General features: G+C 44.7%; 1 non-coding gene across 1 annotated transcript; it reads left to right on the top strand.

The window, feature by feature from the left end:
- The first annotated feature begins 14,627 nt into the window (after window positions 1-14,627).
- On the top strand, window positions 14,628-14,731 carry LOC127187325 (U6 spliceosomal RNA). The gene has a single exon (XR_007830471.1). It is a non-coding gene; the product is annotated as a U6 spliceosomal RNA (small nuclear RNA).
- Window positions 14,732-18,910: the final 4,179 nt, after the last annotated feature.

Here is an 18,910-nt window from a genome sequence, read left to right as displayed (position 1 = left end):
AAGTTCCTAGCCAGGGAAACAGATTGTCCTCTACAGAGGAAGGTCTTCATAATTTCATTGAACTTGCTATTGACAACATGAACAAATTTAATAGGACACAGTGAGAATCTAGCTTACCTTTTTTTTTTTTTTTTTTTTTTTTTACCATAGATAAAGAAGACATCTTTAATTGCCATGGGCTGTATACCTAGTCCTGGAGTATACCTAGTCCTGGACCAGTGGAAATATTTGGGTATTATTTGGCTTTTTTTTTTTTTTTTTTTAAGATTTATTTATTATGTATACAGTGTTGTCTGCTTGTAGGCCAGAAGAGGGCATCAGGTTACATTATAGATGGTTGTGACCTACCATGTGGTTGCTGGGAATTGAACTCAGGACCTTTGGAAGAGCAGGCAGCGCTCTTAACCACTGAGCCATCTCTCCAGCCCCTTATTTAGCTTTGTTAATGAGTAACCTCTGGAGGCTCCTGTCTTAAGGGAGTTTACACACACTCTCACACACAGTTACACACACTTACATACACAGTCATACTCACTCATACCCACATACACTCTCTCTTACACACACACATGCACACTCAGAGATAAAAGAGGAAGGGCTAGGAGCAGGCTGCTCAGAGGTAAAAACAACACTTGCTGTAGGTTCCGTCTGTTGCAAGAGAAACGGGTAGCAAGACTAATAGGATTTAGGACTTACAGGGCCTTGCTAGGTCATGGTGGTCCCCCCTCCCCTGACTTTGGCAGGAGACTTAAGACTGGAGCCCAGTCTCATGGATTCAGTTTTCTGAACCTGAGCTGGCTATGGGTTTGGGAAAGAGTGTGTTCTGAGCTCAAATAAAGAGTATGTAACTCAGCTGAATGCAGTGGCACACCCCTGTAATGCCAACAGTCTGGAAGCAGAGAAGGGGCTTGCCGAAAGTTTGAGGCTAGCCAGGATTACATAGGGAGACCCTACCTCAATAAAATCAAAAGGAGCAGGAGAGAGAGAGATAGAGATGGCTTAGAAGTCAAGGCATACTGATCTCTCAGGAGACCCAAGCTTGGTTCTCAGCACTCAGATCAGTTGGCTCATAACTTTCAACTCTAGATCTAAGGGAATCCAACTCCCTTTTCTGGCTTCTGAAGAGATTTTTAAAAATAAAAATTAAGCCGGCATGGTGATGTACACCTTTAATCCCAGCACTCTGGAGGCAGCGGCAGGCGGATCTCTGTAAGTTCAAGGCCAGCCTGGTCTACAAAGAGAGTTCCAGGGCAGCCAGGGCTGTCTATCACACAGGGAAACCCTGTCTCAAAACAACAACAACAACATTTAACAAAAAGAAGCACAAATACATATATTTTCATTCTCTCTCTCTCTCTCTCTCTCTCTCTCTCCTCTCTCTCTCTCTCTCTCTCACACACACACACACACACACACACACACACACACACACACACACATACACAATGTAAAGAAAGAAAGAAAGGGAAGGGAAGGGAAAGCCCTACAATACCCAGGGTGCTATAGCTCCATTGCATCAAAGCCAGCAGAGCCTGTGCAGTCCCCCCACCCCCCGCCCCACAAACAACTCCATCCCATAGACAGTTTCACAAAGAGCCAGCTTGACCTAAAGTAAATATCCCGCCCGTGATACAAAGTAATAACCTAAAGTTAGCCTCGTGGTGTACACTTCTCCATCAGCACACATCTGCTGGCTTAGTATTTGCCTCCCATCTGCCTTGCTAAGATCTCTCTCCGTTCTCCCCTTGTGAGTGTTCCTGTGGGTCTGTCCTCCTGCTGACCCTGGATTTCAAGGAGGAGGCAGATGCTCAGTGGCTGCTCAGCCCTCTGGCTATACTTTGAGCCTCAGAGAGACAAGCAGGTACATGATTTTCTGCCAAGTTACAAATAGGGAAACATTACCGGGGAGCCTGGCTTGTATGTCTGTGATTTGGCTTGAAGGAAGTTGCAAATCTTATTAAGCATTTGTTGCTCTGTCTCATGGTAATTCATCTAGATCCTTGATATACAAGGACTAGTTCTGAGGCCTGGCATGGTGGTGCACGCCTTCAATTCCAGCACTCACAAGGCAGAGGCAGGAGGATCACTGTGAGTTCGAGGCCAGCCTGGTCTACAAAGGGAGACCAGGATAGCCAGGGCTACACAGAGAAACCCTGTCTCAAAAAAACCAAGATCTGGTTCTGGCAGGGCATGGGGGCGCACACCTTTAGACCCAGCAGAGGCAAGTAAATCTATGAATTCCAAGGCAGCCTGGTTTACACAGTGAGTTCCAGGAGAGCCACAACTATGTAGTGAGACCCTGTTTTTTAAAAAATGAAAAAGCAATCAAAGGAAATATAAGCAATAGTTCTGGCTGACAAGGAGAATAGCAGTACCACTTATGGATGATATACTGTGTACCAGACACCTTGACAGGCAAGTATAGGCTTCTATACACATTTGCCAGCTTTGGGAATAAATAGGATTATTCCATTGCATTTAGGGGTCAGTGAAAATCTGGAGAGATTAAGCATCTGCTTCAAGATCACACACAGCTTGCCTGGCATGGTGGCACATGCCTTTTTGTTTATTTTTGTTTTTGTTTTTCAAGACAGAGTTTCTCTCTGTGTAGCCTTGGCTGTCCTGGACTCGCTTTGTAGACCAGGTTGGCCTCAAACTCACAGTGATCTACCTGCCTCTGCCTCCCAAATGCTGGGATTAAAGGTGTGCGCCACCACTGCCTGGCTTTTTTGTTTGTGTGTTTATTTTTGTTTTTGAAAGATTTACTTATTTTATGCTTGAGTGCTCTTCCTGCATGTACACCTGTATGCCAAAAGGGGGCACCAGATCCCATTACAGATGGTTGTGAACCACCATGTGGTTGCTGAGAATTGAACTCAGGACCTCTGGAAGAGCAGACAGTGCTCTTAACCACTCAGCCATCTCTCCAGCCCAGCACATGCCTTTAACCTCAGTACTTGGGAGGCAGAGGCAGGCAGATCTCTGTGAGTTCAAGGCCAGCCTGGTCTACAGAGTGAGTCCGGGACAGGCAGGGCTCCACTGAGGAACTCTGTCTCAAAAAAAAAAAAAAAAAAAAATTACACAGCTAGGCTGAGCATGTTAGCCCACACTTTTAACCTCAACACTTGGGAAGCAGAGGCAGGCAGATCTCTGTTAGTTCAAGGCCAATCTGGTCTACACAGGAAATTCATTCTAAAATGTCTTTCATAGTTCCAGTCTAAAACATCCTTCCCCTTTTAATTTTCATTCTAACATCCCAACTACCCCTTTAAGATGAAATATAAGAGAAAATTAGTCACTATTTCTTCATGTCATCTCTCTTGGGCATAGTCACTCCCTTTCGGCCATCCTGGGCCTTGACACACACTAGGCAAACGCTCACTTGCGGGTCTACATCCCAGACTTTACTTGGCTGTCATAGCACACCTTGTCACAAGGACTGCTCATGTCATTGTCTGCCACAAGCTGCACAGTGCCAAACTCATTGGGCTTTCCCTCCTCCCACACCTTTTAGACTTTTAGGAATCCTTTTGTTGATTCCTAGAGGTTAGATCTCAAAATGTCAAGCTGGCCTTACTGTGTAGCCCTGGCTGTCCTGGACTGACTTTGTAGACAAGACTGGCCTCGAACTCACAGTGATCCACCTGCATTTGCCTCCCAAATTGCTGGGATTAAAGGTGTGCACCACCATGCCTGGCTTAAATTTGGGTCTGTTTCATCCCGCTTGCCTGGGAGCCCTAAACCCCTTTGATCCTGCCTCCTTTTCCGAAGACTCTTCTGTGGTATTTGGAATACTTCATTCTTTCCTTCCATTTTACTGTCTGCCCAGGAGTCTTCTCCTTGCCGCTGATGTGTGTTCTTGATTTGGTTTGGTTTTGAGACAGAATCTCAGTATTTAGTAGTTCTGGATGGCCAGAGCTCACTATGGAGACCAGGTTAACCCTGAACTCACAAAAATCTAACAGCCTCTCAGTACTGGGATTAAAGGCATGGAAACCAAACCTGGCTGATGTTACCATTTATTTGTATGTATGAATTTTTTTGTTGTTGTTTTGTTTTTCGAGACAGGGTCTCTCTGTGTTAGCCTTGGCTGTCCTGGACTCACTTTGTAGACCAGGCTAACCTCAAGCTCACAGTGATCTGCCTGCCTCTGCCTCCCAAGTGCTGTGATTAAAGGCATGTGCCACCACACCTGGCGTATGTTTGAATTTTTGAGAAAGGGTTTCTCTGTGTAGCTCAGGTTGGCCTAGAACTCAGAGATCCACTTGCTTCTTGAGCACTGGGATTAAAGGCACCACTGGACTTAAGTCTTTGTAACTTTGCTTGCCTTAAAAAAAAAAAAAAAGTAGGTGGACCCCCTCCCCCAGGGTGGTGGCCCAAACTCTTTAATCCCAGCACTCAGGAGGCAGAGGAAAGTGGATTGCTATGAGTTCGAGGTCAGCCTGGTTCACAAAGTGAGTCTAGGACAGCCAAGGCTACACAGAGCAACCCTGTCTCAAATAAACCAAACCAAACAAAACCAACCAATCAAACAACAACAACAAAAAAACAAAACCCCACAAAAAAACAAAAACAAAAAAAAAGTACAACCACTATCTTGTGACTAAGAAGCAATAACAGGAAGGCAGCAAGAGACCTTCCTGTGAAGATGGCTGAGGAGGCACCAGAACAACCTGATTCCCCAAAGTCTCATCCTGGTAGCATTGGCTTTGGGCTTCCCAAACCCTGAACTCTTTCCCAGAGTACATCTTAAGGGAATTAGCTGAATTTCTACCAGACTGTAGGCTGGATGCCTTTGGTCAGAAGACCTCAATCTTGCTTATCTCCTAGGATGCCTAGGGCGGCTAGAAATTCCTTTTCAGCAGGGCTCAGCAGATCTGATCATATCTAGAGCCAGGGGCCAAGTTTGCTGCACACCACCATACCACCTGCACACTAACTGCCACTCCCATCACCATATCAGTTTAGGACTGTCAGGCCATGGTGGTCACTTCAAAGGACCATAGAAGAAATGAAAAGAGTCAACTCCAAAGTTCTCGAAATACCCAGCCTCCCTTTTAATTTTTGGGTTTTTCAATACAGGGTTTCTCTGTGTTATCTTGGCTGTCCTGGACTTGTTTTGTAGACCAGGCTGGCCTTGAACTCACAGTGATCCGCCTGCCTCTGCCTCCCAAGTGCTGGGATAAAGGCGTGCGCCACCACACACCTGGCTTAATATCCTTCCTTTTAGTGCCCCTTATGCCTCTCATTTCTTTTCCTATTTTGTGTAAGTTGCTGACTCCCAAGCACTGAAAAGTTGATTTTGTTTGTTTGTTTTGTTTTTCGAGATGGGGTTTCTCTTGCAGTCCTGGCTGTCCTGGACTTACAGAGATCTACCTGCCTCTGCCTCCTGAGTGCTGGGATTAAAGGCATGTGCCATCATGCCCAGCAACTGAAAAGTTGATTCTCCCCTCTTTCTTTTTAATGGCCCCTCACCCCCCTGCTTTTTGAGAGAGGGTCACATTACTTGTTATGTAGAATTACTTGTCCTCCTGTTCCATAGTAGCTAGAGGCCTTGAGCTTGTGATCTTCCTGCCTCCCTATCTTAAGGGCTGAAACTATAGCTGTGTGTTCCCATGCTCAGCTGCTGCCAAAATGATGTTTAATCTGCTTTGTCATAGAGCCCTATAAATGGCTTTGCCCTCTCGATTGTTTCTTGAGACAGTCTCATTCAGTCTAAGCTAGCATGATTCTTCCTGCCTTCGCCTTCCAAGTGATAAGAATTATATCAGCGCGTTGTGCCTGGTTTTAAGCAATGCTGGGGATACAGCCCAGAGCTTCCTGGGTGCTTCCTGGCAATCGCTCTACTAACAGAGTGCATCCACAGCCACTCGATCTTGTTAGGAAACCATCATCATGACCTGACCAGTCTCATATTTTTTTTATTTTATATGCATTGGTGTTTTGCCTGCATGTATGTTTGTGTGAGGGTGTCAGATATGGGGGTTACAGACAGTTGTGAGCTGCCATGTGGGTGCTGGGAATTGAACCTGACTCCTTTGGAAGAACACTCACTGCTCTTAACTGCTGAGCCATCTCCCTAGCCCACATGAAGTTTCCAAGGATATATATATTGTTTTTGGTTTTGTTTTTCAAGACAGGGTTTCTCTGTGTAGCCTTGGCTGTCCTGTACTCCCTTTGTAGACCAGGCTGGCTTCAAACTCACAACGATCCACCTGCCTCTGCCTCCTGAGTGCTGGGATTACAGACGTGTGCTACAATGCCCTGTCAGTCCCATTTTTATAACTTCTTTTCATTGATCTGTCTTTCTGCCCCTGCAGTTTTCAAATCTATTTCCCACAAAGCAGCAGGACACACACACACACACACACACACACACACACACACACACACACACACACACACTTTGAGCTGCCTCACTATCACCCTTGGTAGTTTACACTTCATGTCCTATCAGCCTAGCTTCTGATTTCTGAGGGGTGCAGCCCCAGGTGAGCTGCAAGTCAATTTATACAGAGCAGGATACCTCCTGTGCACACCCCCTCCTGTGCACACTTGGAAAGGAAATACTGTTCTCAGACTGAGGATTTCTCCAAAGCTGCAAACAGCAGGGAGCTGGAAGTGAAGGGTCAATAGTTTCCCCAGTAGGCCTGCAGGAGCATAATGCTGTGAACTTGCTTCCAGTTTCACTGTGGGCCTCCCAACATGAAGTCCCTCAGGCTTCTTGTATGCTGCTGCCTGACCACTGATGTGTCCTTCCTTACTTTTCTTTCTTTCCTTCCTTCCCCTTTTTCAGAACGTTCTCCTGTAGCCCAGGTTGATTCTAAATCTCAACTAATCTTCCTCCCTTAGTTTCTGTAGTGCTAGGATTATAGGCACGCCCACTCCCTGTATTTTTTTTTTTTTTAAAGCAAGGTTTCATGTATTCCAGGCAGGCCTTGAACCTGAGATGTATTAATATCTGAGTGAACTTGAACTTCCAACCCCTGCCTTCAGCTCCTGAGCGCCAAGATTACAGATATGTGCCACCACACCTGGGGGATTGAACCCAGGGCCCTTTAAATGTCAGACAAGCTTTCAAGCATCTAAGCTGGCCTGGCTTCGGAGACTACAGCTTCCCGCCGCCCGCCCCCCCCCCCCCCCCGCCGCTTTCTCTCTCTCTCTTTCTTTTTTTTTTCTCCCCTGAGACAGGGTTTCTCTGTGTAGCCTTGGCTGTCCTAGACTCACTTTGTAGACCAGGTTAGCCTCAAACTCACAGTGACCCGCCTGCCTCTGCCTCTCTCTGCCTCCTGAGTGCTGGGATTAAAGGCATGCACCACCTCATCCGCCTTACAGCTTCCTCTCTTGATCCTTCCTTCTCTTTTCTCGAATCATCCTCATAAACTGTGTTCAACTTTCTGTCCAGATTCTGCCCCAAGCTCAGAGGCCATAGCGTGTCTTTATCCTCACCTGGAATTGCTAACTTCCAGCATGCCAGTCAATGGTCTCCCCTCCCCTCCCCCACCACCTCTCCCCCACTCCCCCATCCCTTCTTCCAGCATTCTCACACTGCCTGCCACCATGTGGGTACAAGGAGCTCCTCCTCCTTTATTTCTTATTGTTTTGTTGTCGACAGAGTCTCACATAGGCCAGACTAATCTAAAGTCATTAAATAGCCAGGGATCCTATCAAGTGCTAGGATTATAAGATCCTCCTACTTTTATTTAAAAAAAAAAAAAATCAGATGTGTGATAGTGATGCAATGCTTTTAACACCAGCACCTGGGAGGCAGAGGCAGGCAGATCTCTGTGAGTTCAAGGCCGGCCTGGTCTACACAGTGAGTTCCAGGACAGCCAGCCAAAGCTACACAGAGAAACCCTGTCTAGAAAACCAAACAACTCTAAACCAGGTTAGGCTGTGGATTCCAGTTAGGAATTGTCCTTCCTGAGCATCAAGACAACAGGATTTATTATCCATCTCCTGGAGGCCATGGTTCAGTTTTGTAATGTGCTTGAGAAGATAGGAGAGAAAAAAATACTAGATAGCCCCCCCCCACCTCATTCCTTCTCTCCAGAGATTTTTCTAGGACAGTAAGATTCATCCAATTAGAACTGTTTTGTTTGTTTGTTTGTTTGCTTGCTTGGTTGCTTGTTTTGACACAGCCTCACTATGTACCCCAGGCTAGCCTTAACTTTAAAATCTTTCTGCTTCACTGGGGGGTGTGTGTGTGCTTCAATCCCAGTAATGGGGAGGCAGAGGCAAGCCATTCTCTGAGTTCAAGGTCACCCGGTCTACTGAGTGAGTTCTAGAATAGCCAGGACTACACAGAGAAACTTTGTCTCAAAAAGCAAAACAAGACAATCTTTCTGCTGTTATCTCTTGAGTGATGGCTTGAGCCAAAAAGTGGTTTTACTGATGATCTTTTGGGTGTTTAGTTTGTTTGTTTGCTCTGATTTATTTGAGGGAGAGAGAGGGGGAGAGAGAGAGAGACAGATAGTGACAGAGGGACGAGAGAGCGGAGAGCGGGCGCGGAGAGACCCGACAGAGACAGAGAGAGAGAGAGAGAGAGAGAGAGAGAGAGAGAGAGGAGAGAGAGAGAGAGAGAGATGCATGCCAGAGGTGTCAGATCTCCCTGGAGTTGGAATTACAAGAGGTGATGAGCTATTTGGCATGTGCTGGGCATTGAATTTAGGTCCTCTGTAAGAGCAGCACAAACATTTAACTGCTGAACTGTCTTTCTGGTCCTCACTAGCATCCTTTTCTTGTTCTAAGCCAACTCCATCTCTGCCAGAAGGTCCTCCCTCCCGCCTTTTATTTGGTCAAGACAACTTTGTCTCAGTGAGTTTATTACCTCAGCATCATTTACATCCTAAGTTGGGAAAGGCACCTCTGTTCTCATATGCTTCACTTGGATTGACACAGGTCCCTGGACTTTGTAGAATCCCTAGTTCCATCAGCAATGTATTTTCTTCTCCTAATTAGTTTTTCTAATTTTAATCCCTCCTTGTTAAGAAGGTCCCTTGTGGAATATTTGGAAAATATAGAAAAATGTGAAGACGCCGACAGACATATCCTAATTCTGTTGGGGGGCTAGTTGGCAATTAGCAGGCTTGAAGGTCATGGAGGAAAGAGCTCGCCTTCATAATCAGCTGCTTCCCCTCCCACGCTGCTCCCTGGAAACATAGTAATTTTAAGGAAGGAGAAAGTATCACAACTGTTTCGCTTAGAGTTTGAGATACTATGTAAAATAGTGAGAAAGCAGTGTAATTGGCCCTCCTGAAAGTTTAAAACACCCCTGAGCTTCTGGGAGTGGTAGCCAATGCCTGTGATCCCAGCACTTGGGGAGGCAGAGGTAGGTGGATCTCTGTGAGTTCGAGGATAGTCTGGTCTACAAAGTGAGTCCAGGACAGCCAGGACTGGAAGAGAAACCTGTCTCAAAAAACAAACAAACAAACAACAACAACAACAAAAAACCCCACAGGGTTTCTCTGTGTAGCCTTGGCTGTCCTAGACTCACTTTGTGGACCAGGCTGACCTCAAACTCATGTGGATCTGCCTCTGCCTCCCAAGTACTGGGATTAAAGGCATGTACCATCACTGCCAGGCTGTAAGGACTCATTGTATAGTACAGGTTTGCCTTTCACTTGCAGCAATCCTCCTGTCTCTGCCTCCTGCATACTAGGATTACAGGCTATGGCCAGCCCTACCTCCTACTTTCCCTAAAGTTTGTTGTTGTTTTGTTTGTTCGTTTTTAGTTTTTTTGGGAAGGTTTGTTTATTTTATGTGTACAAGTATTTTGCATGGATGCATGTATGTGCACCACTTGAAGCCCAAGTAATGGATGGTTCTGATACACTATTTGGGTGCTAGGATCCCTACTTAGGTCTTCTAAAAGAACATCAAGTGACCTTAACCACTGTGCTATCTCTCTAGCCCCTAGCCCTTTTTCTTTTTCTTTTTTTTCTTTTTGGTTTTTCGAGACAGGGTTTCTTGGTGTAGCCTTGACTGTCCTGGACTCCCTTTGTAGTCTAGGCTGGCCTCGAACTCACAGCGATCCGCCTGCCTCTGCCTCCCAAGTGCTGGGATTAAAGGCATGTGCCACCACGCCCGGCTCCTAGCCTTTTTTCTTATTTAAAAACTTTTTTTGTTTTGTTTTTTTGTTTTTGTTTTGTACACCAGGAATAGTGGCACATGCCTTTAATTCCAGTGGTCAGGAGGCATAGGTAGGCAAATCTGGCCTGCATAGTGAGTTCCAAAGCAACCAAAGCTACAGAGAGAGCCTGTCTCATAACAACAAAACAAAATAGAACAAAACAAAAATGGTGTGTGTGTGTGTGTATAGTGTTTCTGAGTGGTGAATGTCTAAAGAGTGAAAGAGGATGTTGGAGTCCTTGGAACTGAAGTTTTAGGCAGTTGTGAACTGATTTTCTGTTTTGTTTTTTGCAATAGAGTTTCTCTGTGTAGTCTTGGCTGTCCTAGACTCACTTTGTAGACCAGGCTGGCCTCGAACTCACAGCGATCCGCCTGCCTCTACCTCCCAAGTGCTGGGATTAAAGATGTGTGCCACCACGCCCGGCTGTGAACCGATTTTCTTAGTCTTCTATAAGCCTGGCAAATGCTCTTTTAAAAAAAAAATTTTTTTTTAATTTAAATTTAATTTATGTGTGTTGGTGTGAGGGTGTCAGATCTTGGAGTTACAGACAGTTGTGAACTGCCATGTGGGTGCTGGGAATCGAACCCAGGTCCTTTGGAAGAACAGGCAGTGCTCTTAACCACTGAAGCATCTCTCCAGGCACTGGCAAATGCTCTTAACTACTGAATGCTCCCTCTCTGAATCTATTTATTGTTTATTATGACATAGAGTCTCATTAAGTTACCTGGGCTGGCTTTGAACTTGTGATCCTCTTCCCTTAATCTTTGGTGTTGTGATTATAGGTCTGTGCTACCATGACTAGCTGGGGTCTATTATTTGTAATCATTATTATGTAGAAGTTATTTCTCTTAGCATTTTCCAGAAACTCCTTGTTTGGGACAGGGAGCTGTTGAAACAGAAGTCAACACACACACACACACACACACACACACACACACACACACACACACATACACACACACACACACATACCACTTCTATCCAGAACTAACAGAATTTAGAATACAAGGGATGGGTTTACCTTAGCTATATACATGAAAACACCTAGCTCTCCCTCTTTCCCTGAAACCTCTCTTGTTAGCAATTTCTTTAAGAAGTCTTTTGTAATTTGTGACTTTAAAAGCTGACAGTACAAATACACAAAATAAGCACACAGTCTGAATGCCAAAAATTTAATGAAGCCGGGCCTTGGTGGCACACGCCTTTAATCCCAGCACTCGGGAGGCAGAGGCAGGCAGATCTCTATAAGTTCAAGACCAGCCTGGTCTACAGAGCAAGTTCCAGGAACAAAAACTATTGAAATTCTAGTTTAATTTCAAGTAACTAAATTTTCATCCTTTTTTTGTTTTGTTTTGTTTTGTTTTTTGTTTTTTGGAGACACGGTTTCTCTGTGTGACTTTGGCTGTCCTGGACTCACTCTGTAGACCAAGCTGGCCTCAAACTCACAGTGATCCACCTGCTTCTGCCTCCTGAGTGCTGGGATTAAAGGCGGCCGCACTCTTCTTTTTATTCTGCACTAAGGAGCCCAGCATGTGCTGGATAGGCACTTTACCGATTTCAGCCATACCTCAGATGCCACTTCTGGCCTTCTATGCTCAATTTTGCCCCTGAGTTTTCGGCTAAGACCTGCTGCCCTTATTCTTGAAGGTAGGCTCCCTGAAATGAGGACACGCACTAAACACACCCCCTCATTAAACTTTGTAATGTTATAATGTGATTTATGGCTTTCTTCTAGAAGGAGACTTCCTCAATGTTGCCAGTCTCCTGGTTTCATGTTTGCGAGTGGCTATGAATTGAAAGGTCCTATGGGTATTTGTCCTGTTCGAAAGCTTTGTCAAGGGTGCAGTGACAGACATTTTCACCCAGTGGCATTCTTGTGCTCTCTTAGCCCATTTAACACCCCCTTTGCTGTGTTTTTGGAAAGTAACAACAAAACTGAGAATCTAGCTCAGTGGTGGAACATTTGTCTAGCATGTCTGAAGCCCTACTTTCCACCTCAGCACTCCATCTCATTCTGAATAGGTTATTTCTGCCTCTATCTCCTAAGGGATGGGATTACAACATTAACAACCATACCGGTTTATTTGGAGTATTTTGAAGGCTTATTTTATTTTAATTATGTGTGTTTGTGTGTATGCCTCTGTGTGTGTGTGTGTGTGTGTGTGTGTGTGTGTGTGTGTGTGTGTGTGTGTAGTATGCGCACGTGGATGCTGATGTCCTCAAACTTGAAGCAATCCTGCTTGGCTTCCTAATTGCTGGGACTGGACATGTTTTTTGTTCGTTTGTTTGTTTTTGTTTTTGTATTGTAGAAATGTGGGCTTTAATTTTCATGATGTGATAAAACACTGATAAGTTTTAAAGTAGGCTGCAGGCCTGATTGCTGCAAGCAATTGGCAAGACATTGGCAAGTAAAAGAAGATTTTTGGCTGGGCAGTGGTGGCACACGCCTTTAATCCCAGCAATTGGGAGGCAGAGGCAGGTGGATCACAGTGAGTTCGAGGCCAGCCTCATCTACAAAATGAGTCCAGTACAGCCAGGGCTACATGGGAAAATCCTATCTTGAAAAATCAAAAAAAAAAAAAAAAAAAAAAAAAAAAAAAAAAAAAAAAAAAAAGAAAGAAAGAAAGAAAAAAGAAAAAGAAAGGAAGAAAGAAAGAAACACACACTTGGGAGGCATCTCTTACTTTATTCTTGGATCTAGAATATTGTAATATGAAGGTTTTCATCCTCAGACCACAGTCCCAGCTACAATACCAACTGTGTGAGAATTCCTGCCACTCTTTGAAGCAGCACTCATTAGACACATCAGTGACGTTTAGAGGCAAAGGGAGCTGCTTGAGACCTGAGTCCATGGCCTTCTCTCCAGAGGTCAATTAGGGCTTAAAAGCAACAGAATATTTTAGGACATTTGTTCCTCTAATGTACTCCCTGACAGAGCCCATCTAGGATGTGCGGTGGGAGTTTTAAAAAGCATTTGCATTATTACAATTTGTCAGCAAATGGATTGCATAAAGTCCTTCATCCAATCAAGTATATGGGCTATTGGGATGCCCTGGTCCCTGCTGATCAAAATAATAGCATCCATCAATAGTAATTTACGGGCTCATCAAGACATCACTGGTTTCTCCCCCCCCAGAGGAGTGGGCAAGTGACTCCCCGTTCAGACTTCAGCACTGTGCTTCAAAGGGAACTACGAGTCAAGGCCTGACTTCCCGTGGATGTTAGTTACCACCAACACACTGCTCTGCACTGCCATAGAAGGCTTTTCTGACAGTTCTTGCACACGTGTGAAATCCCAGCACTAGGTTGAGGCTGAGTCCCACAGGTTTGTGAGCTTGAGCATGAGGTTTGTTTTGTTTTGTTTTTCAAGATAAGGTTTCTCTGTGTAGCCTTGGCTGTCCTGGACTCACTTTGTAGACCAGGCTGGCCTCAAACTCACATTGTTCCGCCTGCCTCTGCCTCCCAAGTGTTGGAGTTACAGTCATGCGCCACCACGCCCGGCTGCAAGAACTTGTCTTACTGTCTTCTACTAAATCACAATGTGGTACTACCAGTAATTCCAACATTTAGAAGGCTGAGACAGGAGGATTACCTTGAGTTTGAAGTTAGCTTAAACGGTATGGTGAGGTGTAAGTTAGCCCAGGAAACAGCATGAGATCCTGATTCAAAAACAAACAAGAGAGCCAGGTGTGGTGGTTCACACCTTTAATCCTCTGGCAGGTGGATCTCTATGAGTTTGAGGCCAACCTGGCCTACAAAGCGAGTTTAGGACAGCCAGGGCTACACAGAGAAATCTTGTCTCCAAAAACAATACAAACAAATAAATAAAAACAACAACGACAAAACAACCCTCATGTCAGAGGAAATTAGCATTTATTTAATATTTATTATGCAATATATAGTCTATCTTAGTCTTGGTGTGGAAATCCAGATGAAAATGCCAGTGTCTGGGAAGGCTCACTGCTGGTCCCTGATGCCATCTTGTGTTTTCACATGGTACAAGTGGAAAGGGCAGCTGCTGTGGCTATTTTTTTCCTTTTGTGCTATGATGATGGAATCTAACAATCTGCATAGACTAGGCAAGGACTGCTGCCTCATTTCCCCTTTCTTGTTTTTTTGTTTTTCAAGAAAAGGCTTCCTTATGAAGCCTTGGCTGGCCTGGAACTTGCTATGTAGACTGAGTTGCCCTTAAACCCACAGAAATCCATCTGCCTCTGCCTCGTGAGTACTGAGATTGCATGCACTGCCATGCCCAGCTGGTACCTCTTTTATTTAAAACAAAACAAAACAAAACAAAACAAAAAAAACTATTGAGGAGCTGGCGAGATGGCTCAGTGATTAAGAGCACAGGCTGCTCTTTCAGAGACCCAGGTTCAACTCCCAGCACCCACATGGCAGCTCACAACTGTCTGTAGCTCCAGTTCCAGGTGATCTGACACCCTCACACCAATGCACACAAAATAAAATTAAATAAATTATTAAAAAAAAACTATTGGCGCTTGCTTCAGCAGCACATATACTAAAATTGGAACGATACAGAGATTAGCATGGCCCCTGCACAAGGATGACACGCAAATTCGTGAAGCGTTCCATATTTTTGCACGGCAAGGGGCCCCTGCCTTAAAAAAAAAAAAAAAAAAACTATTGGTAAGAATTGGGTCTCATGACCTTACTGCTTCCCAGTTGCTACATTTGCTAATATCAACATACTGGGGACTGAGTTTCAACATGGGGATTTTGGCACCATAGCAGGTCTCCATTTAGAGTTCCCTATTGGATGTGAGGTGTGGTGGTACATGCCTATAACTCCAGCATCCCCAGCACATCCAAGGCGCAGGCAGAAGGATCAGGACGTCAAGACCAGTGTCTCCTATTAGTGAGGTGGAGGCCACCCTGGGCTACACGAGAACTTGTCTTTAAAAAATGGTATGAAGCCAGGCGTGGTGGCACAAGCCTTTAATCCCAGCACTCAGGAGGCAAAGGCAGGCAGATCACTGAGAGTTTGAGACCAGCCTTGTCTACAAAGCAAGTCCAGGACAGCCAAGGCTACACAGAGAGACCCTGTCTCAGGAAAAAAAAAAAAAAAAAAAAGGTATGAAAAGCCATACGTGGTGCTGCATGCCTGTAATCAGCACTCAGGGAGGCAGAGGACAGCAGATCTCTGTGAGTTCAAAGCCAGCCTAGTCTACAAAGGGAGTCCAGGACAGCCAGAGCCAGTACAGAAAAACCCTATCTTGAAAAACCAAAAAGAATATGAATCAGGCATCATGGCATGTGCCTTTAATCTCAGCAATCAGGAGGCAGAGACAGAGGTGGATGTTTGTCAGTTAGAGGCCAATCTGGCCTACATAGCAAGTTCTAGGCCAGCAATGGCTATATACTGAGCCCATGTTTTTAAAAAAAAAAAAAAAAAAAAAAAAAAAAAAAAAGAAAGGAAGAAGCTGGGTGCAGGGGCCTTGTAAGGGTACCAAGACGGAGCCGGGCCTTTAATCCCAGCACTCAGGAGGCAGAGGCAGGTGGATTGCTATGAATTCCAGGCCAGCCTGGTTTACAAAGCAAGTCCAGGACAGCCAAGGCTAACACAGAGAGACCCTGTCTCGAAAAACAAAAACAAACAAACAAAAGGTACCAAGACTGAGGGCCTGAGGCCAATCCCTAGAACCTGCATGGTGAAAAGAGAAAATGAACTCCCACAAATTGACCTCTGACCTCCACAACCATGCATATGGCACACTTGCCACATAAACACTTGTTAAACATGAATCCTAGAAAAGTTAAAAACCATGAAGAACCTAGGAATCTTATTCATATGTCCTCTTATGGGAATAGTGTATCCATTTGTAGTACAGCATCAATATAGTGAGAAATAGTCGGGAGGCAGAGGCAGGCAGATCACTGTGAGTTCAAGGCCAGCCTGGCCTACAAAGTGAATCCAGGACAGCCAAGGCTACACAGAGAAATCCTGTCTCGAGAAAACAGCCACACACAAAACAAAACAAAACAAAACACCAATAGGCAAGCATGCAAGCACGCACACATGCACACATGCGTACAAGCATACCCCTTACCATTTATTTCTCTAGAATGAAACTGAATTCTTACAGGATTAAGACTGAAATGAATTATAAAAATGAGTGGATAGAAGCTTGGTTGGGCTGTCCTTGCTATCTGTGTAGGCCCAGGGGTTTCCTGAAACCACTTTCTCCACAAATAAAGGGGAAATTCATCCTGTATTACAGGGAAAACAGCTGGAGAGTTGAATGCACAATCTCATAACAGGATTTGTGCCCTGGCTTAGTAGGTTCTGAAAAGAATTCAACCAAATAAACAGCGCATTAGAGAAAACTATTCTGGGTAAGAGATTTTGTGAAGTCTCACAATACATTGGCTGTGAAGAATTAATCAATTGATCATTCCCTTACCATTTATTGCATTTATGGCTCTTGTGGATAGACATAAGAATGGGGTCACCAAGACCCGTGTCCATATTCTAGTGGTCGCTTTCATTAGGCCCAAGTCTTTACCCTAACAATATTTTTAAGAGACCAAGGATATAAACTTAGTGACACGGTGCTTGCTAGCATTTATTAATCCCTGGGGTTCAGTCACCAGTGCTGCAAAGCAAACTATGCCCCAAACATGCTTTTGAATAATTGCTTTAAATTACAAGGAAGTGCTGACTTAATTCACAGTACCACTATTCTACATTGTGAGTTCTAAGTGAGCTAGGGCTACATTGAGGGATCCTGTCTCAAAAAAGACCCCAAGCAAGCTAGACATGTGGGCACACACGCACCTTTAGTCCCAGCACTGGGGAGACAGAGACAAGCCCAACTCAGTGAGTTCAAGGCCAGCCTGGTCTACACAGTAAATTCCGGGACACCCAGAGCTACATAGTGAGACCCTGTCTCACAAACAACAAAAAACCAAACCACTCTTCCCCCAAAAAGGACTACAAACAAACAAATGCAAGCTGTAGCTCTCTTACTGTCTTCCCGTATGGTATTTGTGACACGTTGCTTTCTAGACTCTTTCTTTGTGGCCTTGTGTCTGTCCATTTGTTTCCTCTCTGCATTGCCTGGTAGCACCTAGTAGAGTTTCCCCGTGCCTTTGCAATGGCCTTCTTCTTCCCCTCTTTCCCTTACTCTGTTCTTCTTCAAACCCAATGGAGTTTATCCTCAAAGTCTGCTGTTGGCTTTTTACTAAGATCAAGTGGAATATACTCTAAGAACTCAAAGTAGGAATGCCTATGCTCAAAGCAGAGTTATTGACAGTAGTCAAAGGGCAGAAGCAACCTACAAATACATGAGTGGGAGACTAGAGGCATAATTGGGGGCTGGAGTATTAACACTGAAAAAAGGGTGTGGGGGAGATGAATAGGTCATTAAAATGTACCCCATAAACTGGGCTCAGTGGTGTAAATCTGAATCCCAGGACTTGGGAGGAAGATGCAGGCGGGTCTCTGTGAGTTCAAGGCCAGCCTGTTCTACAAAGAGAGTTCCAGGACAGCCAGGGCCGTTGTTACACAAAGAAACCCTGTCTCAAAAAAACAAAAACAAAATAAAACAAACAGACAAAAACAAAAAGAAAAACGTAGCATATACATACAAATATGAAATGCATGTGTAGAATATGATTCAGCCTTAAAAATAGTGTAAATTGGATGGGAGATATAGCTTGCCTAGCATGACCAAGGCTCTGGGTTTAATCTCTGCTACCACGAAACTGTGTGTGGTGGTTCACGCCTTTAATTCTAGTACCCAGGAGGCAGAAGCAGGAGGATCAGAAATTTAGTGTTATTCTCTGATACATTAGAAATTTGAAATCAGTCAGGGAAGAAATCCTATCTCAAAAACAAACAAGCGAGCCGGGCATAGTGGCAGGTGGATCATTGTGAGTTCGAGGCCAGCCTGGTCTACAAAGTGAGTCCAGGACAGCCAAGGCTACACAGAGAGACCCTGGCTCGAAAAACCAAACAAAAACAAAAACCAACCAACCAAACAAACAGAGGCAACCAAGTCAAACTTGGTGACTTGTTTTTGTAATCCTAGTACTTTAGAGGCCGAGACCAGGAGACTTTTGGTTTGAGGCCTGCCTAGGTTGCATAGCACACACACACACACACACACACACACACACACACACACACACACACACACGGGGCCAGGTGTGGTGATACACTCTTTTAATTTGACCAAGGCCAGCCTGGCCTACATAGTGAATTCCAGAGCAGTAAGAGCTATAAAGTTAGTGTTTAATGGGTTTAATTCAGTTTGGAAAGGCGAAGATCTTATAAATAGCAGGGGTGTCTCAAAAATATGAACGGGTTTAATGTTTATGTAACATGTTACTTCAGAATTAATATATGTGGGGTTTTGTTTTGTTTTGTTTTGTTTTTTTGGTTTTTCGAGACAGGGTTTCTCTGTGTAGCCTTGGCCATCCTGGACTCACTTTGTAGACCAGGTTGGCCTCGAACTCACAGCGATCCACCTGCCTCTGCCTCTCGAGTGCTGGGATTAGAGGCGTGCGCCACCACGCCTGGCTAATATATGTGTTTTTGCCTCCCAAGCTGGCATTAGAAGCATGACTACTATGCCTGGCCTGGCATCAGCTTCTCACCACCCCCCCACTTTTTCATTTTTAGACAGGATTTCATTACGTAGCCCAGGCTTGCCTTGAACTCATGTCAGTATTATTAACTCAGCCTCCAAAGTGCTGGGATCACAAGCCTAAGGCACCATGCCTGGTTTCTATTTTCTTTTGCAATAAAGGCGTTTG

This window comes from Acomys russatus, chromosome 3 (genome assembly GCF_903995435.1).
Source record: "Acomys russatus chromosome 3, mAcoRus1.1, whole genome shotgun sequence".
In the NCBI taxonomy this organism is placed as follows: domain Eukaryota; kingdom Metazoa; phylum Chordata; class Mammalia; order Rodentia; family Muridae; genus Acomys; species Acomys russatus.
Note: the sequence above shows the minus strand (reverse complement) of the source record. Positions and strands in the feature narration are given on the sequence as shown.